The 27,757-nt window shown below is 37.1% G+C and overlaps 1 pseudogene; it reads left to right on the top strand.

The window, feature by feature from the left end:
- The first annotated feature begins 2,239 nt into the window (after positions 1 to 2,239).
- LOC150006295 (dolichyl-diphosphooligosaccharide--protein glycosyltransferase subunit 1 pseudogene) lies at positions 2,240 to 3,459 on the top strand (annotated as a pseudogene).
- Positions 3,460 to 27,757: the final 24,298 nt, after the last annotated feature.

The following is a 27,757-nucleotide window of genomic DNA, read 5'->3' as shown; positions in this document are numbered from 1 at the left end:
AGGCATGTGCAAAAAGGAAATAGAGTAACAAGTTGGGTATTTACACAAGGTTCATTGAGCACTGGACAAAGCAACAATATCTACATAAATATGGGGTAAAAACAGAAGCAATCAGGGGACCAGAGACCCCACTGTTTGGAAGACCTAGTTGCTTCAGAGAAAGTGAGTGATATATGAAGGTGTGAGAAGATGTGTTCAAATCTTCACAAACACTAAATTCCCAAAATTATGGCAACACTAGAAAAGCTAGCTAGCTGATAAAATAAGTAAGTCATTAATAAGAAGCCAGATTATTGATGGTTTGACCATATTAATGATGTGAGAAAATAGTTATTTATATTGTTATTTGGCAAAAAGCATATATGAGTATATATATTTATTTGCCTTTTTCTTAATTTCTTGTGTTCAAGCATGTTATGAGGCTCACATAAAAAACAATTTTCTAGTAAGAGACATAATTACATTTTATGAAAAATATTGAGTATATAATTAAGATTATTAAATAGCTGGCCAAATATTTTTATTAGCACATTTCTTTACCTTCAGAAAAAAAATTTTCTCAATTTCTTTCTTTCTTTCTCTCTCTCTCTCTCTGCCCCTCTCATTTTTCTTTAGTTTATTTTTACCCTGTATTAAAAAAAAATTGTTGCACCAGATAGTTTTTAAGATTGCTTCCCAACTCCAATATTCTTGGATTTCAAGTGTTTTTAAATTATTTACTGTGAGGTAATTATTATAAGATAAAAGGCAATAAATAAGATAGGACCCCCTGGTTATAAAGCTATTGAAGTTAAGATGACCATAGAAACATGATTTCTAAGAGGATTTTTCCTGCCCTGTATATGAATATTATTTAAAGTTGTTTGAGTGTCCTTTGATGGGATTCTAATGCAATCATCTTTGTCATAATTTTGCTAGAAATAATTTCAATAGTGAAGTTATCATGGCTAAAACAGTGACATCTGGTGGCTTTAAGTGAATTTTGCAGTTACTATATTTAAATTTTAATACAAAGAAGACATAATAGTAAATCAAAGGTTCATGATAAAACATGACAAATACGCTAAAAGTTATTTCTTTTATAAATATTTCATTGTTTTAACTATGTTGTATTACTACCTAGAAATTTTATTTTCATTTTAGAAAAAGCTAACATTTATACGGAGATGTGGTTTTACCTTTGAAAATTACTTTATAAATCCAACTATTAAAAAAAAACAGAAATCTTGATCTAGTATTTAATTTTTTAATGAAGTAGAAGCAGAGTAATTTCTATATTACCATAATTTCTATAGTATTACTTTTTTATATATCCTATATTCCTAAAGAGACAATTTGAATTAAAAAAATATAAAAAGCTATTTATCTAAAAAATTTCTGTTATATTCCCTGGTTTTATGAGAAATAAGGTATAAGTAGTAAGAAAAGCAAATTTATTTATTTATGTTTAATTTTTTTAAGTCTATGCTTTTATTAAGACATTTACTTTTGAAACTATTTTTCTTTTCTTACATTAAACAAGTAAAACAAAATTATGAACTCATCTGAATGACTGTAACTTATCTCTACCATTTCAGCACTCTGCTTAAGAACAAAAATTTAATTGAGTAAATTTGACCAATTCATGAATTGGGCAGCATCCTATTAGCAAATAGAGAATAGCTCCAAGAATCTTCACAGTATAAAGGGATTTAATAGATAGAAACTGGGCAGGATAAGAATGTTATTAAAAAATAAAAGAAAGAATTGTTTTTTAAAAAGTTACCTGGGAACTTGGGGGGGTTGTCTTGTCAGGCAGATCGCTTCAGCTTCCATTGGGGGAACTAAAGAACATATGTGACAGATGACCTCATCGGTAATGCCCCCAAAATTCCATATTGGCAGATTAATATTCTGGAGAAGGTTGAAATTGCAATTTGGTCAGGTATTAAGTCTAAGTTGGGTGTTACCAGCTTTAGAACAAGTGGCCCCATTTTGGGACTGTGGTTTTCTCTTTCACAGTCCTTTCCTTTATTTAGACTCTCAGTTTGATTAAGAGATATGATCAAAATTTAAGGCAGTAGCACCATTCTCAGCTCCTGCTCTGTGGTTCTTGAAGCTTTTGTTGATTCTCTGTGTGATATTCATGATGTTTTGGCTTACATCATGGCTTCAGGAAGACGATCTTTAATTTAGTCACCCTCTTTGTTCTTTTCTGATGTATCAATCTTAGGGGTCATTTGCTTAGTGGTTAGAAAACATGCATTTAAATGTTGTGAAAGATGTTTATTACCGGGATGAGATTGGCAATGTTTCTACCAGCCACCTCCTTATTTTGGATGACTCTGTAGAGATGGAAATCCGGCCTCGTTTTCCTCTTTTTGGAGGGTGGAAGACCCATTACATCATTGGCTACAACCTTCCAAGCTATGAGTACCTCTATAATTTGGGTGACCAGTATGCACTGAAGATGAGGTTTGTGGACCACGTGTTTGATGAGCAAGTGATAGATTCTCTGATTGTAAAGATCATCTTGCCTGAAGGAGCCAGGAACATTCAAGTTGACAGTCCCTATGAAATCAACCGTGCGCCAGATGAGCTGCACTACACCTACCTGGACACATTTGGCCGCCCTGTGATTGTTGCCTACAAAAAAAATCTGGTAGAACAGCACATTCAGGACATTGTGGTGCACTACACGTTCAACAAAGTGCTTATGCTGCAGGAGCCCCTGCTGGTAGTGGCCGCTTTCTACATCTTGTTCTTCACGGTCATCATCTATGTCAGGCTGGACTTTTCTATCACGAAGGATCCAGCCACGGAAGCCAGGATGAAGGTTGCCTGCATTACAGAGCAGGTCTTGACCGTGGTCAATAAGAGAATAGGTCTCTACCGTAACTTTGATGAGACAGTCAATAGATATAAGCAGTCCCGGGATGTGTCCACCCTCAACAGTGGCAAGAAGAGCCTGGAGATGGAACACAAGGCCTTGACCAGTGAGATAGCACTGCTGCAGTCCAGGCTGAAGACAGAGGGCTCTGACCTGTGCGACAAAGTGAACGAAATGCAGAAACTGGATGCACAGGTCAAGGAGCTGATGCTAAGTCGGCAGTGGAAGCTGAGCGGTTGGTGGCTGGCAAGCTCAAGAAAGACACCTACGTTGAGAACGAGAAGCTCATTTTAGGAAAGCGACAGGAGCTGGTCACCAAAATCGACCACATCTTGGATGCTCTGTAGCCCCTGTCAGTTGTCTCCAAATGGGCCCAGGGTGCTGCACTTAGAGATGGCAGGTGTACGTGGTGGGGAGGGGTGGGGCATAAACATTGAGGCCAGTGAATGCTGGCATCTGTATTTTCCAAAAGGCCTTCAAAGAAGAGAAGCCAGGCCCTGCCCCAGACAGTACAAGAAGCTTAGTTTTTGTCCCTAAACTGTTCATTTAACAAGAAAAAAACTTTAGTTCCATTAAAAATAAAATATCTTTGTGTTTTGAACAAAAAAAAAAAAATGTTGTGAAAGAATAAAACAAGACAGAAAGATTATTATAATTGTAAACAGAATAATTCTCAACGTTTTGACTGTACTTAATGCCATGGTCCCCAAGATCTAAGCCAATCAAAACCAAAGAAGTCATAGAAAGACCCTGTTGGGGGAATCACATCTTTAATCCAAGTGGCTTGCTCAGTGATCTTATGTAACTGAATTTCAACCTGCCCAAAAGTGTTAACACAGGTGCAGCTAGTGGTGTTGTCCACAGCATAAGCACCTTCTGGCTTGGCTTAAAGTTAATTAAGGGGGATTTTTGTTGGGCAACTGATGCTTTAACAGCTGATTCTCCACTATTTTCAAGAGCTAAGGAGAAGTTCCTCATTATAGCCTTGTTTGTATTTACTCTTAACCAGGGAAGTAGGGACTGACCAAAGGAAGCAAATTCTGAATCACGAAGAACCTTCTGATAGGTCTTTTCTAACTTGACAATCTAAATTCAGGGAAGTTGACCACTGAGTGTCTCAGTTTGTTTGTGAATAGTTAGGAGCGTATTTAGATAATCTAAGAGGCATTGCCTGGTTCTATTTAAGCCATTTAGGCATTGATAGTTCCTAAGAGAATAATAACCACCATCAAAAAAGGTAAATTATATCAGGCATAAAACATTTCCACAAAAGTGGCACTGTTAATGGAAAAGTCTGAATTTTTCATGACAAATTCAGAGTCTAAAAGATTACCCCCCTGGGAATAACTTGGGAGAGAAGGATAATGGCATTGTCTTTCTAGCCAATGCCAGAGTAAAGGAAAGAAAGAAAATATGAAAATATTTTATGTTTAGTTAAAGTATAAAGTCTTGATCTGAAATCTTGGGTGAAAGCAGTCTACATCAATTTCAGCTACTTCTCTTCCTTGTCAACTTGCTTTATAGGTCTCCAACATCCATGTAGGACCAGATGTCAGGCAGATCATTCTTGTCTGTAACATATATATCCAATTCATATTTTTACAGCAGTGAGAGCGGTCAAGTAAGCTTCCTTTCAATGGGGTTCTGATAATACTTCTATAACATTAAGTCACCAGGATCTAGATTATGATGAACAGGATCCCTAGAATTGGGATCTTTAACCTGTTGATGATAAGCTTAAGCATAAGACATTAAAGATTTACAGTACTTGATCATATTAGCATAATAAGGGCTCAGCAGAAAATTTATGTCAACAGACACTGGTTTACTGATGACAATTTCATGGGGAGTGAGTTTGTTTCCAAAGGGACTTACTGCAAACTAGTCAGCAAGACCAAAGGCAATACATTAAGCCAAGGAAGTCTAATAATAGTCTCAGAAAGTGTAGAGACTTTAAGTGAGAAGATCTTATTAATTTTCTCTACCTTGTCTGATGATTGATAGTGAAAGGGACAGTGATAACTCCAAAAAGATTGCAAGATTTTCTTTAAGGCTTGTATAATTTGCCATTGAAGTGACTGCCTTAATCGCTGGAAGTTGAAAGGTACACATCATATGGGAAATACATTTTCTAACCATTTATTTGTTTGTGAGGGCATCAGCCTTGTGTCAGGAGTCAGTTTCAACCCATCTGAAAAACTTGTATATAATAACAAAAACATGTATAACCCATACAAAATGTCAGTTGAATAAAGTTAAGCTGCAAGTTTTGAAAAGGTCCAGAGGAAGGAGGAGGGAGACCTCTAGAGACAAACATAGTGTTCTCACGGTTATGGACCTGGTAGATCAGACATTGTTGGTAGAGTGTTTTCACAATTTTATATGTCTTCACATCAATGTCTGTTCATAATTCAAGTAATTTAAATGCACTAGGATGTGTGAAAGAATGCTAAAATGAAAAAATTGGTTTAACAGGGGGCTGGAAAGAACCAAGTGGCCTTCCTGGTTTTCCCATAGTCCTGACTTTAATTTACAGCCATTAGTTACCTCTTAATTCCTCTGAGTCAGGAGCAGACTATTGTCATGATACTAGAGCATCAGGATGACAAAAGTCTGGTGATAAAGGGTCATTTTTTGCAGAGCAGAATGTACTTTATTCATATGTGCCACAATTTTGTAGATTCTGTTGCTGCAGTCTTTGCATGAAAGTCACCAGGGCATTCGCATGATACTCAGGTGTGAGCTTCAGTTTTGATGAAAGTGGTTTCAGAAGATAAAAGAATAACAGTAAGAAGATGATATACTTGTTGCTCATTTTTGATTGAGATTCCAGAGGACTTAAGAAAAAGTCTTTTTTTTTCCTCCATAATATTCCGAAATCATGGATGATTCCAAATGCATATCAGCTATGAGTATAAATAGTTACAGTATGTCTTTTGGATAATGGGCATGCTCAGGTAAGGCTATGGAGCTCTGTTTGGTTGGGCAAATTTATCTCTTGAGAGGTTCGCCCTTTCAAATAGGTCATATTGGGTAGTATAGCATAACCAACTTGAAAATTGTCTTTTTCATTGCTACAGTATGACACATCTACAAACAAGATTAGATCAGAATTGGTTAAAGGGGTGTCTTCTCATAAATCAGGATGCGGGTCACAGAATGGAACTTCATTTCTCCCAGCTGTGGTGCTCGCCTTAATTAGAGAATGATAGTAACATAGCAGGGTTAAAGATGTTACAGCATTTAAATGTAGATTAGGTAAAAACGTCAAAAGGATCTCATAGGAAGTTCTGCTCACAGAGAAATGTTGAGTCAATTCAGAGTTTGAAGACTTTGGACAGTGTGTGAAGTTTGTAATTAAATGACATTTTCCCAGATTAACTCTGCTGAGGTTTCCACCAACTTTGCAGCTGCAATGATAACCTTAAGACAGCTAGACAGGCTCAAATAACTGAGTTAAATTGTATGCTTTTATAGGGAAGAGGCCTACATTTACTGAAATTTTAGTGAGTTCATAGAATGAAGAAGTCAATAGAGAAAAATTAGGAATCCTTTCACAGTCTGAAATAACCAGCCAAATCTAGAAATCCACAAAGCTATCACTTAGTTGAGTTTAAGAAATGTGTGTACTGGCTTAATTCTTTTTGGAGATGGCTGAATTCCTTTAATGCTTACATCATCACCTAGGTAATGAACTGTATCTAAAGATAATTGTAATTTTTCCTCAGAGAATTTGTGTCCTGTTTCAGCCCATTGTTGCAACAAATAAGTGAAATCTTATGTGGTCTCCTCTTTGGTAACTGAACACAGAAAGATGTCATCTACATACTGTGAAAATGTTCATGTCCTGGGGAAGTAGAGGGTACTTAAAACTTGAAGTACGTGAGAGAAATAAGAATAGGTCACTGTGAACCCTTGAGGCATAACTGACCAGGTGTGTTGTTGATTGTTGCTAGTAAAGGCAAATCGATATTGGTTGTTGGAGCCTACAAGAATGCTGAAAAGGCTGAACAAAGGTCTACAACAGTGAGCTTTTTTGTACCTAGTAGAACTTATGACAAAAGGTGTTTGTATTTGATACAATTGGGAAATGAGGAATAATTACTTTATTAATAACTCTTCAATCCTGGACAAATTTCCATACTCATTAGTTTTGGCCTGGCAAGACTGGCATGTCACAATAACTAGTTCAGGGAATAATTAGTCCCTGGGCAAGTAGGTCTTCTACTACTGGTGTGAGGCCTTGTATGGCCACAGGCTTTAATGGATAGTGAGGTAATTTAGGGAGAAGTTTGGTCATATCTATCTGAATCTTTATAACAATAATATTTGTAATTTGTATTATACAGCAAAAAGAAATAATGCTTTTTTTTTTTTTGGAAAATGACCCAAGATATTTGAACTGGTTGTGATACAAATTCTCTCTAAATTTTATTAGATTCACTCACTATGAAAACATTTTCACTCTGAGAGATCTGTTGTTCTATAAGGCTGGGGTTTAATGTAGAAGGCATAGGTGTGGTTATCAACTAGACTTTGGCAAAGCTTCTAATTCATTTAAGGGATTACTAGTAATAGTTTACTGGGGAACTCCTCAGAGCCCATAAACTGTGGGAGGTGTCCACATGGGGTGTCCCCTTTGGAGGTAGAGAAGGGGACATTCAAATTGATGTTGAAGAATTTGCATAACATGTTTGAGGACAATATCTTTTCCAGTATCCCTGCTGCTACCAAATGACAATTTAATTTCCAGGTCAATGTTTTGAAAATGGACACCCAGTGTGTGAAATGCTGGAGACTCAGATATTACTTGGGGTCTCTGGCCTTGGGGCTGCTGTAGCTGTAAAATTAATAGCTTGCTTGATTTTTGTTTCTTATCTTGCTCCAGTGTTCTTTCAAAATGTTCAGCTACAGTTAGGAGTTTCGTTAGGTCTGTGGCCTCTCATCCTATTTTCTACTATTCTAAGGAGATAATCCATTACAAAGAGGACAGCTAAACCAGGTTGGGTGATTCTATTTATTTTATGGAATGTGGACTGCTGTAGAAAGAAGGCTCCATGGGAGCTTTAGAGTCAGCCAAAGATTCACCTCTTTTTGTCTGCATGTTTGAATAATAGAGCAATCAGTAAGGCTAGAGAAGACGCTAGGAATGGCTAGTAAAAGATTAAAATAGCAATTGTAACCATGCAGAAACTCCATTTCTTTAACATGATCCTCTTTCCTTTTTGTCCGTCCTCTCCCTTGATCACTGAGCACTTAGAACATCAGATCCTGGTCAGCAACAAACTCTCGTCTGTTGATGACAGAAACAGTTTCCTCAGTCAACACAAGAAACATTCAAACCTATAGAGTTTTTGTGAGTTTATTTGAGCCAAACTGACAATAATTGCCAGGAAGCAATATCTGAATGGATTGGAAAAATGCTACAGAAAAATGGCAGTTTATCACTTTATTTTACACATTACAATTGAAAGAGAAGACAGAACAGTGCCATGGCCATGGCTGACATCAGGAACTGATTCAATGATCCACTATTTCCTGGCCCTAACCATTCAGCAGAGCCCATGACCCCAACTCCCTTAATCATCATGATTAATAATTTTTTTCCATCTGTAATCTGTTCCCATGTGAACCATGGGGAAACCAGGGTTTAGACCAATAGTTCACCTGTGCCTCTGGGTTTGGCACCATTTTCTGAGATCAACTTTTACTTTGCTGCAAAATCCTGTTTGTGTTGTATTGGGCTTTGATGCATACAGGCAACTGACTATGTTAGTCTGTTAACACTTTTTTTGCCAACGGCGGGTGCAACGGGAACGCGCCCTGGGCCCCGACTTCTGAAGGGCCCCGCAAAACCCCAACTTTACTCCTTTTTCTAATCGACAGCCTCGGTTCCCATGCCCTCCCCCTCTCCCCACCTGCCTGCAGCTGGCTGGGAGTTTTCTATGATAGTGGGGAGTGTCAAGCTGAGCTCTGTTTGGCCTTGATCAGCCCCCAGACTCACAGCTGCAAGATAAATGACTGAATTTAATAATTTCTTTTTTCTTCCCCCTATAAAACAGTCCCCTCCTTCCCTGGGAGTCTGGAGTCAGGCCATTTGTGGCACAGCTTCCTCTCCGCTTGCTAATTCCCTCAGTAAACTTCCTTTTGTCTGCTTGCTGCCTCTTAATGGTTCTCTGAGCGACTCCGTTCTTACACTAATGACACCGAGTTTGGTTTCAAATGTGCAATTTTAATTACATACAAGTTTACAGTTGGCGGTAAAACCTGATAGTATGTTTATATTCGCTTATTTTCATTATTTCATTACTATGCTGCATACTATACACATAGTACGCTGCATAGGCCCTGCTCAGCTGCGCTACCACTCATCGAGCAATAGAATTGTATTTGCTACTTTGTACTTACAAAGGTTCTTCTGCAGTGCAGACTTACAATACATATAAGCAAATATACAGGGATGTAAATTAATTTGTGGGTATGTTCTTGTTTCATTTACAGTTTAAAAAATAGTTTTCCGTGCATATAAAATAATATTCAAGTAAGTTGAAATTATATTAAAATAAAATTAATTTCTATTGTTGAAATTATATTAAGGTAAAATTAATTACTATTGTTACATCAGTGCTTGGATTTTTGTAGTTTATGAATAATTTTTGAATTTTAATTAATCATTAATTTATTGCACTATACTGAAAAATCTCTTCGCTAGTATTCTAAACATTCAGACTCTTAAATTTTATATTTTTCTTTTAATTGGTAGCTAAAAAATGAAACTACATCAAAACTTTTTGATTATTATTATGCATTAATTATATTATACATATATTATATTCAAATTTTATTGGAAATAAAACATTAAAATACATAATATTTTTATTTGTTTAAAAATATGGTTAACATGTATATTTATTTCCCCTCTCTTTTTTTTTTTTTTAAGGGGCCCAATATTTTCTTTAGCGCCTGGGGCCTCAAGTGACCTTAATCCACCTCTGTTTTTTGCAAACTCTTTCTGGTTGAGAATCTCAAATATCCTTGTGGGTTTGCTACCTTGCTTCCTGTATCCATTTTGGGACTCCACAAGGTCCTACCAACATGTGCACGAGCTTATAAAGATCTGGCAGCCCTGGTTCATAGGTCATAATGAGAACTCTAAGTTGTTTTTGTGTTGTTGTTTTTTTTGGGGGGGGTCCCTCTCTAAGTTTAGTAATATTTTAAACTGGCCCTTAGTTAAGTCTTTGACCAAGGGATGAAGAGTATCTGAGAAAGTTTGTCTGCAACCTCAGGTAGTTTTATTTTAACCATTTAATAGTCTCCTCAAGGTGAAAGGCAGTTGAGATAGAGAATTAGTAAAATGTGAGTACTGAGATGAAAACAATAGAGGGAAGAAGTATAGGTTACATTCATTTATTGTCTTGTTTTAGGTCCCTCTGGTACTTTTAGTTTTTCACTAGTCTTTTGTAATGAGTCTTTTAATGAAGCTATTTTGGAATCTTGAAGACTTTTGGAAGCTTCTGCATATTAATTAAAATAGGCATTTTAATTTGTTTGTTCAATTGGGGGTACCTAGCTCTCAAGTGCACTACTTAAGTGAATGAACTTGTCTAATTAGAATATTCCCATAATGGACATTTTAATTATAAGATTTTTAAAAGATTTTCTTTTGTTAAATATTTGCAGCTTCTTGCACTATAGTTGTTTTTTTAAGTATATTTTATTGATTATGTTGTTACAGTAGTTCCAATTTTATCCCCTTTGATCCCCTCTGCACAGTACCCCCCTTTCCCCAGCCATCCCACTCCCCTTAGTTCATGTTCATGGGTCATGCATATAAGTTCTTTGGCTTCACCCTTTCCTATATTATTATTAACTTCCCCCTGTCTATTTTGTACCAGCCAATTATGCTTCTTAATCCCTGCACCATTTCCCCATTTCTCCCCTTTCCACCTCCCAGCTGATAACCCTCCAAATGATCCCCATACCTATGATTCTATTCCTATTCTGGTTTGCTTAGTTGGATTTTGTTTTTACTTTTTATATTTAGTTGTTGATAGTAGTGAGGTTGTTGTCAATTTAGTGTTCATAGTTTTGATCTTCTTTTTCTTAAGTAAGTCCCTTTAACATTTCATACAATAATGGCTTGGTGATAATGAACTCTTTTAGCTTTACCTTGTCTGCAAAGCACTTTATCTGCCCTTACATTCTAAATAATAACTTTGCTGGATAGAGTAATCTTGGTTGTAGGTCCTTGCTTTTCATCACCTTGAATACTTCTTGCCAGTCCCTTCTTGCCTACAAAGTTTCTTTTGAGAAATCAGCTGATAATCTTATAGGTACCCCTTTGTGGGTAACTCTACTTTTCTTTTGCTGCTCTTAAGATTCTCTTTATCTTTAACCTTTGGCATTTTAATGATGATGTGTCTTGGTGTGGTCCTCTTTGGGTTTAGCTTATTTGGAACTCTCGGTGCTTCCTGGACTTGTATGTTTATTTCCTTGCCAAATTTGGAAAGCTTTCCTTCATTATTTTTTCACATAAGCTTTCAACTTCTTGCTCCTCCTCTTCTCCTTCTGGCACCCCTATGATTCGGATGTTGGCACATTTAAAGTTGTCCCAGAGGTTCCTAGGCCTCTCCTATATTTTTCATTATTATTTCCTCAATCTGTACTGGTTGACTGTTTTTTTATTCCTTGTGTTCCAAATCATTGATTTGAACACCGATTTCCTTTCCTTCAGCATTCATTTCATGTGGATTTTCCTTCATTTCATTTAGCATAGGCTTCACTTCTTACCTGATGCGTTTGCCATACTCAAGCATATCTGTCAAGCCTGTGAGCACTTTACCACCAGTGTTCTGAATTCATCTGTTAGGTTGGCTATCTTCTCATCTGTTAGGTTGGCTACCTCCTCATCACTTAGTTCTCCCACTGGAACCTTGACCTGTTCTCTCTTTTGGGCCATACAGTGGTCCTTCTCTATATCGTGGTTCACTTATTACAGCCTCACTGTATCTCGGGATTTTAAAAAATATTATGTTTAATTACTTATTATGGATTTTTTTGCTATAAGGTTAATTAGGGACTGGAAATGGTTTATAAGCATGTGGGAAGGATTCATAAAGCCTTAAAGTATATATCAATACTAAAATAAATATTTCCTACCTCGCAGATTTTCACCTATTGCTGGTGGGTCTAGAACATAATACCTGCTATAAGTGAGGGAATACTGTACTTCTCTGTCTCCTCTTCTTGACAGACTCCTGTGTTTGTTTGCCTCTGTGTCTTAGGTAGAGCTATTGCTCCTGTTACATTGTAAGGGGCAGAGCCTTAGGTATTCATCAGTACAGGGTGACCCATTACACCATGTTGTGGTGCTGTATGTGGGGCAGGGGCTAGAGAGAGAACAATGCCACTTGCTCAGCACTTGCCCCCTTTCCAGGCACTTCTCCCACTTCCGTATGGTACTGGCACCTCTCTAGCTGTTGCCATGCCATCATTCCCAGAGTGAGTGGGTCTGCAGATGTTCTAGGACTGTGGGGGCCCTTTAAACAATCAGTCTGTGCTGAGAGACTGGCAGTTTCTTCCTCCACCCAACCCCCACTGCTTTGCACAGTCAGAAACTATGAGGCTTGATTTTTCCCTGGTGCTGGGACTATCAGCTGCATGGTCTGATCAGGAGCTGGAAATGCTCCCCAGGTGTCCCTCCCCACTTTTCAAAATGTGTAACTGCACTTTCTGTCACTGCCACTGCCACCACACTGTCTGGATGAGTATTTCTTCCTTATATCTTTGTTTGTTCGACTTTCATGCAGCTTGATTTTCTGGAACTTCTGGTTGTCTCTAGTTTTGAGATAATTGTATTCCTTCTTAGTTGTGGAGGGAGACACAGTGTGTCTGTCTAGGCCTCCATCTTGGCAGGAAGTCTTGCACTATAGTTCTTAAACATAGTCAGAAAGTGGCACACTCACATCTTTGGGTTTCTGGGAGCCAAACTCACACCTAAACTTTTTTGACTTCTGAGATTTCTATTTAGCAATATCCTTTATCTCATTTGCAAATTATCAGATATCAATAGTAACCAAGTAAATGAAATTGTGAACATCAGCAGTAACCAAAGAACTAGTGAATGGGAAAATGATTGAACCAGCCAGATCTCAAAGAGTGGTGACTGTGAACTGATTCCAAATAAATAAAGACCTGCAGCTGTCACTAGCAACTTCCAAGGTGGAAACTGAGGAAGACTTAGGGCTGAAGTTTAAACATTGTTGTGGACCATCCATAGAGGGCCCTGTGCTCACCTCCAGCATTTTCCATGGTGGAATAAACTAACAGATTCCAGTAAATGGAAACTATGGACTGGAACTGGGAAAAGGACATCTAAACAGTGGTCAGACTGAACCAAGGGCTAGGGACTCAGGTTCCAGAAACAATCATCCACCAGCGCTAAGATGACCCACTAGGCTCTGGACTGGAAAGACAATTAAATCAAAGAGAGTGGAGCTCAGACTGAGAGGAACTCACCAATGCCCCTTAGAAAAAGGAAGAAAAACGGAGAACTCCAAATTGTTGACAGACATGTCTTTGTTTCTTATCCCTAACCCTTTGAGTGTCATGTGTAATTCAAAATTTGGATCAACATGAGAAAAAATTATATCAGTATATAACCTGAGGTACAAAAAAAGAGAACAGAACATGAAATACGAATTATTCCATTGTTATTTACATTTATAGCCATCAAAAAAAGAGTTACTGGGGGTGACGCTGGCACTTTTGGGAAAACTTGTCAGTGCCATTCACAGTGACATTGGCACTCAAAGGGCTAAATACCCCCAGAAGTTTGCTTTGGATTCTTTCATTGCCACTAATCTGTTAAAGAACAAAAATTTAATAAAGTAAATTTGAAGACTGAATTGCCATTATTGCCAACTTCATGAATCCAGCAGCATCCCATCTAGCAAGAAAAGAGGAACACCAAGAAGTGGTATGATATAGTAGACTTTTAAAGGTACAAGTTGGGTGGAGTAAGAAAGTTATTAGCAAAAGAAACAAAAAAAGAAAAGATTGTTTTAGGCTTTCAGGCAAGATTACCTGACCTTAGGGGAAGGTGGGAGATCTTATCAGGCATATCGCCTGAGCTTCTTTTGGGAGATGGTGGATCCAAGTGACAGGTTACCTCACTGGTAAAGACCAGGCTGACTGATTCAGATTACATTTTGGGACAAGGTTGAAACTGCAATTAGGTCAAGAATTAAGTCTAGATTCCCCGTCACAAGGAACTCGATTTTGAGCCTGTGGTTTTTTCTTTAATCTAGCCAATAGATTGAGAATTATAACTAGGAAACACTTAAAGGACATAAAAGCAACTTCGATTTCTCTGAAGTCCTCCTTGCAACTTGTATAGTGCCAACAGTGCTGAGAACAAAGTTATATGTTCAATAAATTTTTACTGAAACAAGATTTATCCTGAATCTTTCTTATTTACCATTGCAAACATTTCCCTTTCTGCTCTAAAGTATCCCCTAGTTAATACAACATTTCTCTCTCTAAGGCTAAACTTTCTGCGTATTTTCTTGAGCCCACCTTTTATTACCACCTCAGGGAAGTTGCTCCATCCATTCATTACATATTCTTTTTCCAGATTTTTCAACCGAGTGCCTTTCATTTGACTTCTTCCTTTCTATTTTCAAAATGTGCCTTCTCCCAAGATAAAAACTATTCACACCAGCCAACAAAACAAGCAATCAACAAGAAACAGGAAGTAAATATTTACCTTATAGCTGTCTTTATTTTCCTTTAGGGCACAAATTCTAAAATGTGTCCACTTCTGTGTTTTCTCTTTTGTATAACCTCTTCCATGGCTAAATTAAAAGTAAGCCTCCAGCACTTTATTAAAATTTTTATTTGAATTTTCTTCTCTGAACACTGTTTTGGTATTTGAGAACTTCTGTTGAGAAACCCAAATTTCTCTTCCCAAACTAGCTATATCTGATTTACAAATGGACCTATGTACATTAAGCAGTCCTGTGTCTTTATGTCTCGAGGATTATGGAGGCAATGATTTATTACACACAAATCTTCATCTCATCAGTCTGTCAATATATGATGAACAAAAGAGAACCTCTGACTGCCCAAATATAAGGTTGGTGCAAAAATAATGTCTGATTTCAAGGTCTATTTTAAAAATGAAAAAGCCCATGATAATTAAGATATTTATTTATTAACATAACCTCCTTTGCTTTCTAGAACCACATCTCATCTATCAACTAGCTTATAAATTCCACACTTGTAAAATTCTTTAGGTTTTGAAGCAAAATACAAATTCAACTCATTTTCAATCTCTTTTCATGATGTCAACCTAAAACCATCAATATGGTTCTGTACTCCCCAAAATAAATGATAATCAGAAGGAGCAAGGTCAGGAGAATATGAAGGATGAAGCAATATTTTTCAACCAAGCTCTTTTAAGAAATTTTTGGTGAGTTGAACTATGTGAGGACAAGCATTATCGTGTTGGAAGATGACACCCTTCCTGTTGACTAAGGAGGGTTGCTTTTGATTCAAAGCTGCTTTCAGGCAAAAAAGTTGTTCACAGTAAGATTAGTATTTGATTGTTTTCTAACAGTTCGTAATGGACAATTTCTTCCATATCCCACCATACACTCATCATGATCTTCTTTGGATGAAGTCCTCCTCTTGTTTGTTGAACTCTTCTTCCTCCTCTACTGATCCATGATCAACGGCATTTAACATTATGGTAAAGGATCCACTTCTCAGCACCCATAACAAGCCTACCTAAAAATGGTGCCTGAAGGTGTTGCTAAAGCAATGGTTCACAACAAGCAACACGCTGTTGCAGATTCTCTGGAGAGAGTTCATGTGCGACCCATTTTCCAATTACTGAAATCTTTCTGATCCTTTTCAGTTGGTGTAGCACAGTTGTATGGGCTACGTTAAATTGTTCTGCAAGTTTCCTAGAGGTAGTGGTGGGGTTTTCTGTGACAACAGCTTCCAACACTTCAGAATCAAGTTGTTTTGGACGACCCTCTTTTGGCTCATTTTTCAAACTGAAATCCCTACTTTGGAAACAGGAAAACCACCTCCTGCAACTTCTTTCAGTCATTGCACTGTCCCCTTAAGTGCTCTGAATGGACTTTGCTGATGTACTTGCATTGGCACCTTTATGAAACTCATAGAGTAAAACATTTCTAATATGGTCTTTAGATGGGATGAACATGGGTGCAAATATTGCGGATGATTATGAACAATACTTCAATAATCTGAAAAAATAAGGTATAACTTAGTCACTGTGACATCAAAAAATTATAAGAAGAGGCACAAATTTAATAAATACTATCTAAAACTTTCTTTCAAAAAAGTCAGACATTACTTTACACCAACCTAAAGCATTACCTCATAGAAGTGCTGTGAAGATTAAGTGAGCTAATGCAAAGTACTTAGAACAGTGTCTTGCACTTAGTCAAAATTCCATAAATATCAGCTACTGTAATTATAATGTAAAGCTATTATTTGTTACCTGAATAACTCCCTGAGTACCTGAACTTCTCTTCTTGTTTTGAATTTTTACCTAGTTGTTACCCATTTCTGTGTACCCATCCCCAGTGCATGTAACTAAACAATCAGCCTCATGATGACTTCTTTATTTTACCCCTTATTTCCTTTCCACGTTGACCCAGTTACATTCAAATTACCTCAAAAGAATGCTTCCCACTGCCAGGAGCTACAGCACAAATGACCCTCAATAAAGGCACATGCCAATGACTCCTTGCTCTGTTTTATTCCTGCCTCCTTTTATGAGACTTTGAACCTTAATAATTTTTTGTGGTTCTCTGGTCATGCCTTGTCCCACCTCTCTAGTACTTGTGAGTATAAGTTATGTCTTAGGCCTTTCCTGGTGTAATTTCTGCAGCTATGTTGGAGTGATCCTTAAAGAACCCACAAGGGGACTTACTCTCCCGTTTATAACACATTAATTAGTGTCACTCTTATTCTCTGTATTAAAAGATATGCAACTCCTCTCCAGAGCTTTTTAAAAGATTTTATGAAGTATTCTTACAGTGAATTTCTGCTCTGAGACAATTTAAGAACCTGAAAAATGCTTTCTTTCTTTTTTTTTTTTTTTTTTTACTAGTCACCATCTTTATTAGGTTCTAAAATCCATTGTGACATGAAAGAACAATGATATTCTTCAGCATATACAATATAGGAGTTTTTTTAAGGAAGAACTTTCATATATTAATCTATTTTGTGGTTTCATTTATTTTCAGGGTCTTTGCAAAGAATACTGAAATATTTTTCAGTAGTATATTGCTACCCTCTTACCACCAAAATACTGCAAATTCAGGGTTATACTAACATTTTATTTGGTAAAACTTTTCTAAGGTGGGGGAAGAACAGTCATAAACACCCTTTCCCTGTTTCCCCCTGAAGCTAATCCACTTCTCGTCATACGCCTCTGCCTTCCAATTCTTGCTTCTTTGACTCTTTTACATGGTTCAGCTTTTAATGAGCTACATCATTTTCTTTTTTTTTTTTTTTTTTTTCAGATTTAATGTGTTTTATTGATTAAAATATTACATTTGTGCCAATTTCCCTTCCCTCTGCTCCCCTCCACCCGGTGGCCCCCCTCCCTCCAGTTGTCCCCACCTTTTAGATTATGTCCATTAGTTGTGCATACAGTTCCTCCCAACCTCTCTCCGTCTATTCCATTCCCTCCTACCATGATCCCCAATTCCTATATCATCTCCCTCCCTCTCCCCACTCCCCCTCCCTGTTGACCTCCCCCCACTATGCTTCCCTTACCCACAGTTCCTTTTCCACTCTCGTTGCCTGTTTCGTTTGCCTTTGTTTCATCTCCCTAGCTTCTGTTTTTTAAACCAGTCCCTTTAACATCTCATATAACAGTGGTTTGGATCTAATGAACTCTTTCAGTTTTATTTTGTCCTGGAAACACTTTCTCTGTCCTTCTATTCTGAATGACAATTTCGCTGGATAGAGTATTCGTGGTTGTAGGTTTTGGATTTTCATTACTTTGAATATTTCTTGCCAGTCCCTTCTTGCCTGCAGGGTCTCCCTTGAGAAGTCAGCTGATAGTCTAATTGGGACCCCTTTGTACATAATTCTTTTCTTCTCTCTTGCTGCTTTTAAGATTCTCTCTTTATCTTTAATTTTTGACATTTTGATTATAATGTGTCTTGGAGTGGTTCTCCCTGGGTCCAGTCTCTTGGGAACTCTCCTTGTTTCCTGGACCTGCAAGTCTATTCCCTTCCCCAAGTCTGGGAAGTTCTCCTTTATTATATTTTCACTCAATTTTTCAAGTTCTAGTTCATCTTCCTCATTCTCTGGCAAACCAATGATTCTTATGTTGGGCCTTTTATAGCTGTCCCAGAGGTTTCTGATCCTCTCATTGTTGCTTCCTATTTCCTCTCGCTGCGTTGGTTGACTGCTTGTTCCTTCTCCATATTCCAGTTTGTTGAAATGAACTCTGGATTCCTCACCATCTGTCTCGTATGTGGTTTTGTTCCTTTCGTTATGAAAGTTTTTCGCTTCTTTCATATCTTTTTCCTGCTCTTTTGTGAATTCTGTAAGCCACCTGATAACAATGGCCCAGAACTGAGCCTCTGACAGGTTTCTTATCTGTTCATCTGTCAGGTTCTCTATCTGCTGCCTGGTGAGTTGTGCCACCGGGATCTCTATATTTGTCTGCCACATTTTGACAGATGCGTTTTGTTTTCCTGGGCCGGCTGTCCGGGGCGGTGCCTGTGTACGCGTCACAAATTAGCGACCGGTGCCTGTCTGTGACCTATTTCGCAGCCCTGTGGTGCTTTCTGTGAGGGCGGGGGTCCAAGATGGATTCACACAGTTATTCAGCTAGGAGACCGGGATCCGTCCTCCCGCCCCCCTGGGCCTCACTGTTCAAGGCGATGCTGCGGCTGCTTTCCCCAGCGCCGGAGTCGCGCACGCCAGGGGCTTGATTGGAGTCACGCACGCCAGGGGCTTGATTGCCTCCGGGATTTTTCGCCGCCCCGCCCGCTGCTCCGCAAACAGCTTTGCCTTCTTTAACTCTTACCTGCCCAAATGGCACCGCTGGTTTATAACTTCATGTGTTGGGCTTCCGTGTAGTTTTATTTTCTGGAATTTCTAGTTATCCTTTGTTTTGAAGTAGTTGTATTCCTCTATAGTTGTAGAGGGAGACCTAGCGTGTCCGTCTAAGCCTCCATCTTGGCCGGAAGTCCATGAAAAATGCTTTCTAGTTGTTACTCCCAAAGCTCATGTTTTTAGACTTTGTTAACTCTGCTTGAGTACAGTTTTTTCTTAATTCACCCACCAAATATCATTATGCAAAGCTCTTATAGAAAACTGACTTTAATTTGATTTTCAGACATTGGAGGAGAAATACAACATAACACAGAAGATGATAGAACTTCAAATTGGTCCCATGACACCACCATTTTTAAAGTTCCTTGGATCACTGAGTCACAATACATTTCTCTTTTACCCTCATTCATTTTGGGATAGTAACTGCCAACATTTTGCTCAAGCTCACTTCAATCTTCACATCATCCTTCTTTTCCTCAAGTTCCAAGGCACCCTTCCACCAACAATTAGTCTTAGTTCACAGGAGCTAGTACAAAATCTCCTGTTACCTTATTAAATTTAGTTTTAAATTTCATTGGAATCTCTTTCATACAGATCAACTTATTGGTTTTCTATAAAAGTCAAAAATGTTTTAAATACTCTAAGTAAAAGAACCAACAGGCTACTGACATGAACTCATCTGCTCTACCCCATCTCTATATTGCATGTCAGACATTTCCTATAGCAAAAACATCAACCCTATTATTTTAACTAGTATCATTTTCTTTCCAATTCATTTCCAACAAGATGTCTTTATATTACTTGAGACTTAACACGTGTAAAGACAGATTCCTGTTTCATTTCAAATTGTCTGCTGTGTCTGACTTTTTTCCACTTTTACAGACTTGTAAACAAAAATTTCTTCTTATTTCTTGCTACCATGAATTTCTTCCATGCATACAGTTTTTCAGAAATACTGCTTTTGTGTACATAATCAGATTGACTTTGTTTTCCACTTATACAAGACTCATTTGTGGACCTGATTAACTATGAAAATATGCTACCCACCAAGTTTAATTTAAAAATATGTTGTGGATATTTCTTGTCAGATTGAAAGGTATATATAGTAAATCTTTTATAATGAAGACTTCTGATTTTTAAAATATTTTCTTATTATATGTGCATATGTTCATATGTGTTTATATATTTGACTAATTTTAATAAATACCATTGTTACTATAATTTGGGGAACAATGATGAAAGCACTGACTTTACTAAGGCAATATTCTATAGGTGGTAACATCTACCATCACCTGTACACAAGAAGCTTGATGCAATTATATCTTGAATGAAGCTTATTTAAGTATTTATCTTTAACTGATAGTGATCTATTTGCTTAGCACTTTATAAATACAACTAAACTATTATATGTAAAAATAACTGTAATATGGCCTTAGAAAGGTATTTCAGTTGGTTAAAACATTGTTTCAATATGCTCAGGTTGCAGGTTTGATCTTGGGTCAGTGCACATACAAGAAGCAACCAATGAATGCACAAATAAGTGAAACAACAAATTGATGTTTCTCTCTTTCTCTCTCCCCCTTCATCTCCCCCTCCTTTCCCCTCCCTAAAATCAATCAATAAATAAAATGATTACAATATATATTTTAACATTTACATAGCATATATGTATGTATATTAAAATATATATCAAATATATCAAAGTAAAACAGGTACAACTCATGTACAAATCTAATTGCCACAATGCCCATACAAGTAAAGGAAAATATCTTGTAGCTAGTTCTGGTCTGAGTCCTCCTGTTTTTATTATTTTAGCTATGATGACATATTGACATCAGAAAGATCACAGTGGTCCATGTTAAATATTTAATCCTCTGCATCTGAACTGGTTAATTAATTTCAGTCTGTCATTCTGCATTTGCTTAAGGCTAAAATGTTAAATAAAGAGTTGCCTAAAAAAAGAGGGTTGTTATTTAGTTTTGTATTCTTACTTTTAAATATTGTTGTTACCTACCTTACAGATTTATGAACTTCAAATTATCCAGAGAATTTATTGTTTCCAAGAGTGCTCTGAAAACAAACAAACAAATTTTTTCTGATTTCTAACTTCTAAAGAGAATAACAGCTTTAACAATGTTTTAAAGTGATGGACAATTATACTTTGATAAATACTAGGTTGGGTTCTGCATAATAAAGTACTCTAAAGCTCTATGTCAACTTCTTTTGTATAATAAGGACCCCCAAATATAACAGCTTAAGATTTTGATATTTAAATATTTGGCCATTATTTAAATATATACTGTATAATGTATTAATAATTTTGAAAGACAATGCAAATTCAAATTGATCGATTGGAAAATATAGGATACTGTTGGAAATATTCAGATAATAAGAAAGTGATTACGGTTTGGGAAGAGAGTTACTAGAAATAATATTTGATGTAGATTTTGAAATCTAATTTAGGCCTATCCCAAATTGGAAGACAGTCTTATTCTTTCCACAGTCCTTCTTAATATCATGTTTAGGAAGAAATTTCCAATAGTATTTTGTGTTTAAGTTTAAACTACTTTGCCTGTAATTTCCTGTGGAAATATGTACTCCCAGCTTTTTAAAAACATGTTTTTAATATAAGATACATCTCAGTTTCAGTTGAAAATAATTTTAGGTTATAAGTTACATACTTCTTGAGAAGTATCTGTTAATATTAGAGAACCCTCGAGTTATATAGCCCTTATGTTCAATTCTATATCATCCGTTGTTTCCATGTCAAATTGTATCAGAATGGTTATCTTCTGTGTTTAGGAAGGTCAAATTAAATAATACATCTGAAGATACAGTATTCCCTCACTTATCACGGGTATTACATTCCAGACCCCCCACAAAGTAGAAACCTTACATTTATTCTATACTCTTAAACTTATGTAACTTTAACAACATATGTATACAATACTGCAAAATTTTGCAATATAGCAAAAAATCCGCGATAAATAATTAAATACAATATTTTTTAAAATCCTATGATACAGTGAGGCCACGATGAGTGAACTGCGATACAGCGGGGACTACTGTAACTTTGTACAGTGCATATAATACTACAGATACTCAATATATGATAATTTATTTTAACAGTATTTAAAAAAATGACATCTGTTCAAGAATGGTGTATTAAACACATATTGTTGCCACCTTATCTCTTAGAAAACCTGGTAAAATAATAGTTGAGTAAAAACTTGACAACAATAAAATTAGATAAAGCCATAAGAGCAAAGAACATAAAAATATAAATTTTGCAATGCAATTTTTAGAAGGTAGAACATAAATAGACTATTGTTTTCTTATTTAGAAGACTAGAGAAATATGGACTTAACCATGCATGGGTAGGCCTACAATTCTAGACAATTCTAAGACAGAAAACAATTCTAAAAATAAGGATATGAGTGGGGTTGAAAACACTGTTGAATGTCTATATATGGCCCTTAGATGCAGATCCTCTTCTTCATCCACATAAATACACAACTAAACTTCAGCGTGACTACAGGTTTGTTGTCTAGTTTAGAGGAATTAAATCAGATGCTCTTAACACACATCTATAGTGAAAATGGGGATTGTAGGACATATGCACATTAAATGATGGCACTCACAAATATACACTCTCTGCTTCATAAATACTTGGTGCAAAGCTTTTCTCTTCCAGATGAAAAGTGAAATAATTCTTTTCTAAAATTAAAAGACCACCAGATACTGATTGTTGTGTGTACCCAGTATAATGGCTCAACCTCTTCTTTGAAGAAAGCCCACCATTTAGCAAGACTCTCGATACAATGAAACTAAACTCAACTGATTAGTGCCCCATTCTTAGGTGTGAATAGTCCAGTGAACCTCACATTTTTGATTAACACGAACATGAGACAAAGACCAAAAACAAAGAGCAGAAAATGAAATCAGGAAGAAAGTAAAAGTGAAATGAACAGGAGATAATATATTAAACATACTATAATGTCCTTAAAAGACATTTCAACCATGAAATATAAGTAGGCATTATAAAGAAGGAATATTTAGAAAACCATAAACAGGTCTAAAGAATTAAAAATGTGAAAACAGAAATTAAAATCTCACTAGATGTTTCAGCAGAAATATTTTTTAAAAATCTCTCACAAAATAAATCTTTAATAAAAAATAGAGAAAGAAGTAATAAGAAAGAGCAGATTAGGACACTGGAGAATTAATTTTAGGAGTTCAATATCTAAACAATAGGAATTGTACAAAGAAAGAAGAGATGGGAAGAAATTCTCCAATAAACTTCAGAAAATTTTCCAAAAAATTGAAGAATATTTATTTTCCTTATAGTTTACAAAGTGCCAAACAAAGGAGAGCAGAAAAAAGAAAATTAAAAATAGCATATCATTGTGAAATGTCACTGGAGAAAAATAGGGATCCTAGAAGCTATGGAAGGAGGCAGGTGTCAAGATTCATTATGCTATTTTTAACCAAGTAAGAATAAACAAATCAAGCTAACCATTAGAACAATTTGACATAAGTTCCCTGGAGGGGTTAAGCACAGGCATTATTTCCTAGAAAAATCTAAATATGTGAAGCTGTTTTTAATTTAGGAGCAAAACACAAGGGCTATAATTTGTGCAGCCTCTACTTAACAGAGGAAAATTTTGAGACTTTCCTTTGGAGGAAGCACCATGGAATGCAGCAGGGATAGAGAGAATTATTTTGAAGGCATGTTACTGAAAAACTGTAGGTAAGGTCATCCTAATGTGTCAGGACTAGTTGGGTATAGATTACTATTGTAAAATTATGGTATAAATCAATGGGAAAAAGAACAGTGACCCCACAAAACAGTGCTTCTCTAAGGTGGACAATATTTCTTACTCCATGAAAATTCATTCTGATGCTACTCACTATTAACATACTGTTTAAGAAGCAAGAATTACCTTATCTGTGACTTTGATCTTAGGTATCATCTTTACCCCCTCCATTTGGGGGGATAAATATTTATTAAGCACTTGCGTTGCTAGTTTTGTAATTGGCAATACATCTGTGAAAATAGATAAAAATTCCCCTTTCATGGAGGTTGCAATCTAATATTCATATTTAGGTGATCATTCTTAAATTTTATTTCTATGGAAGCAAAAAGGCCAAAAGGGCCATAAGTATATCTATATAAAATTGTGTAAGGATCACATATTAGAAGTAGACAACTGCATTTAAATAAATTAGAGAATGCTTCCCAGAGCTTCCTCCTGGGCATTGGTATTTAGTTCTTTGGAAGTTAAAGTTCTCTCATTCAGTGGTGGGAATATTTTATTGGTACATGTGTTAGAGTATATTGCTACATTCTCCTCAAATAAAGTATCCTTCAAAGTGTCCTGGGACAGTATTTTATTTATAAATGTTTCTTATTAGATTTTATCTAGATCCATTGTGTGTGTGTGTGTGTGTGTGTGTGTGTGATTTCCTCTGATTGGGGTCAATTGACTTCCTCTAAGTAAAGTAAGCCCTTCTCCAATTGTTAAATTTTTGGGGTAGAGGAAATAAAAAATAGGAAATAAAAGAGATGGAAAATTTATAATTCTCACTGAGTCTTCTATTTTTTTTTTCTTAGAGTTGGGCAAGATGAGCTTTTTGTTTTCTGTTTCTAAGAGTTTCCTCTTTTTAGTAAACTTAATAATCTTGATACAAGCTATCTACTTTTTTATAATTGTAAAAAGAAGAATAATTTAGGAGCAGATAAAAACACCAAATGTTGGCAGACCCACCCATCCTGGGAACGATGGCTAAGGCAACAGCTAGAGAGGTGCTAGTCCCATACAAAAGTGGGAGAATTTCCTGGAGAAGGGGCAAGTACTGAAGAAGCGGCATTATTTCCTCTCAGACCCCTCCCCCACCACACACAGTGCCACAACATTGTGAAATGGGTCTCCTGTACTGATAAATACTTAAGGCTTCATTCCTTACAACGTAACAGGTGCTACAGCTCTATCTAAGACACAGAGGCAAACAAACACAGGAGCCTGTCAAGATGAGACAGAGAAGTATGACCCAAAAGGGAGAAAGGATCAAGGTTCCAGTGGGAGAACTAAGCGACAAGGAGATAGCCAACCTAACAGATGAGGAGATAGTCAATGTAACAGATGTAGAGTTCAAAACTCTGGTGATAAAGATGCTCATAGGCTTGACAGATATGCATAAGTATGGCATATGCATAAGGGAAGAAGTGAAGGCTATGCTAAATAAAATGAGGGAAAAATCCACACAGAACCAATGCTGAAAGGAAGGAAACCAGGGTTCAAATCAATGATTTGGAACATAATGAAGAAAAAAAAGCAGTCAACCAGTACAGATTGAGGAAATAATAATTGAAAAAGAATGAAGAGAGGCTTAGGAACCTCTGGGACAACTTTAAATGTGCCAACATCCAAATCATAAGGATGCCAGAAAGAGAAGAGGAGGAGCAAGAAATTGAAAGCTTATGTGAAAAAACAGTGAAAGAAAACTTTCCAAGTTTGGCAGAGGAAATAGACATACAAGTCCAGGAAGCACCGAGAGTTCCAAATAAGCTAAACCCAAAGAGGACCACACCAAGACACATCATCATTAAAATGTCAAAGGTTAAAGATAAAGAGAATCTTAATAACAGAAAGAGAAAAGCAGAGAGTTACCTCCAAAGGGGTACCTATAAGATTATCAGCTGATTTCTCAAAAGAAACTTTGTAGGCAAGAAGGGACTGGCAAGAAGTATTCAAGGTGATGAAAAGCAAGGACCTACAACCAAGATTACTCTATCCAGCAAAGCTATTATTTAGAATGTAAGGGCAGATAAAGTGCTTACCAGACAAGGTAAAACTAAAGGAATTCATCATCACAAAGTCATTTTTATATGAAATGTCAAAGGGACTTAAGAAAAAGAAGATCAAAATTATGAACATTAAAATGACAACAAACTCACAACTATCAGCAACTGAATCTAAAAAATAAAAACAAAACCCAATAAGGCAAACCAGAATGAGAACAGGTTTGTAGGTATGGGGATCACTTGGAGGATTATTAGCTGGAAGGGGAAAGGGGGACAAAAGGGGAACTGGTGCAGGGATTAAGGAGATTGGTACAGAATAGACAGGGGGAAGTTAAGAATAATACAAGAGGGTGTGGAGAAGATAGCAGAGGAGTGAGGGAAGGCTGCACTTTCAGGCCCCCAAGACTCATCTGTAGTTTGGACTAATTGCTGACAGAACATCTCAGTGAGAAGCTGGACTCTGGCAGGAGTCAAGTCTTGGCATTGCTGTATTAGAGAAAAAACATCTGGGAACAACCTGTTTAGTGAGGATAGCGGAGGAAAAAGGGACGTGACAAGATTCCTGACTGGGGTGGCTGCCTGAGCTGTGGCTAGAAGTATACGAAGGCTTTTTGGTGACCACAGGCTTTCCTAAAGAGGAGTTGGGAGGAGAGCAGATCTCTGCCCGCTGGCAGAGACGGGACTTGACCAGGTGGCATTGGCGCTGAAGGACAGGAGACAGCGTACTGCTATGCAAGTGAGAATGTAATTCTCCTTTATATTTTTCTCTTGTGGACTGCGGAGAGGGGTGGAAAGTTTGGGGGTGGTAAGACATTCTTGAGGAGAGCAGGTGCAGAGGTGCGCTCGTCCACTACCCAATCCTCACCTTGGGTCGCGCGGTGGGCATAAGGAAGTGCCCTCATTCACTGGCCTAGGTGCGCAGAGCCGTGAGTCCAGGTGCCCCTCTGACACGCCCCAAAAAACATAAGATCAGTGCCCCAATGGGCACAGGGAGGGCCCACTGAACACGCAGAAGACCATGTGCAGACACAAACTCAAAAAAGCAAACAACCCAATTAAATAATGGGCAAAGGACCTAAATAAACACTTCTCTGAAGAGGACATACAGAAGGTTTATAGACATATGAAAAAATGCTCAATGTCATTAGCCATCAGAGAGATGCAAATAAAAACCACAATGAGATACCACTTTACACCAGTCAGAATGGCCATCATCAACAAATCAACAAACAACAAGTGCTGGCGAGGGTGTGGAGAAATGGGAACCATACTACACTGTTGGTGGGAATGCAGACTGGTGCAACCACTATGGAAAACAGTTTGGAATTACCTCAAAAAACTAAAAATGGGACTGCCTTTTGAACCAGTGATTCCACTGCTAGGCTTATACCCGAAAAATCCTAAAACCCTAATTCAAAAGAACTTATGCACCCCTATGTTCATAGCAGCACTATTTACAACAGTTAAGTGCTGGAAACAGCCTAAATGCCCATCTGTAGATGAGTGAATCAAAAAACTGTGGTACATTTACACAATGGAATACTATGTAGCAGAAAGAAAGAAGGAACTCCTGGCATTTGCGACAACATGGATGGAACTAGAGAGAATTTTGCTTAGTGAAATAAGCCAGGCAAAGAAAGAAAAATACCGTATGATATCACCTAATACAGGAAACTAAAGAACAACACAAACAAAAGAACTAAACAGAACAAAGAGCAGAATAGCAGTCAATAGGGGGGAGGGAGAGAATGGGCATATTAAGGGAAGGGTTTAGTCAATGAACATGTATAAATGACTCATAGGCATGTACAAAGGGGAGGGATATGATTGTGGGAGAAAGGGTGGGCTGGGTGGGGGAGAGCAATGGGGGAAAAATGGGACAACTGTAACTGAAAAACCAAAAAATAAAAAAATACACTAAAAAAAATACAGGAAAGCATGAATCTAAAGAAGTTACATGCACAACCAAT

The sequence above is a fragment of the Furipterus horrens genome, unplaced genomic scaffold (assembly GCF_987537825.1).
Source record: "Furipterus horrens unplaced genomic scaffold, mFurHor1.1.pri manual_scaffold_6, whole genome shotgun sequence".
Classification (NCBI taxonomy): Eukaryota; Metazoa; Chordata; class Mammalia; order Chiroptera; family Furipteridae; genus Furipterus; species Furipterus horrens.
Note: the sequence above shows the minus strand (reverse complement) of the source record. Positions and strands in the feature narration are given on the sequence as shown.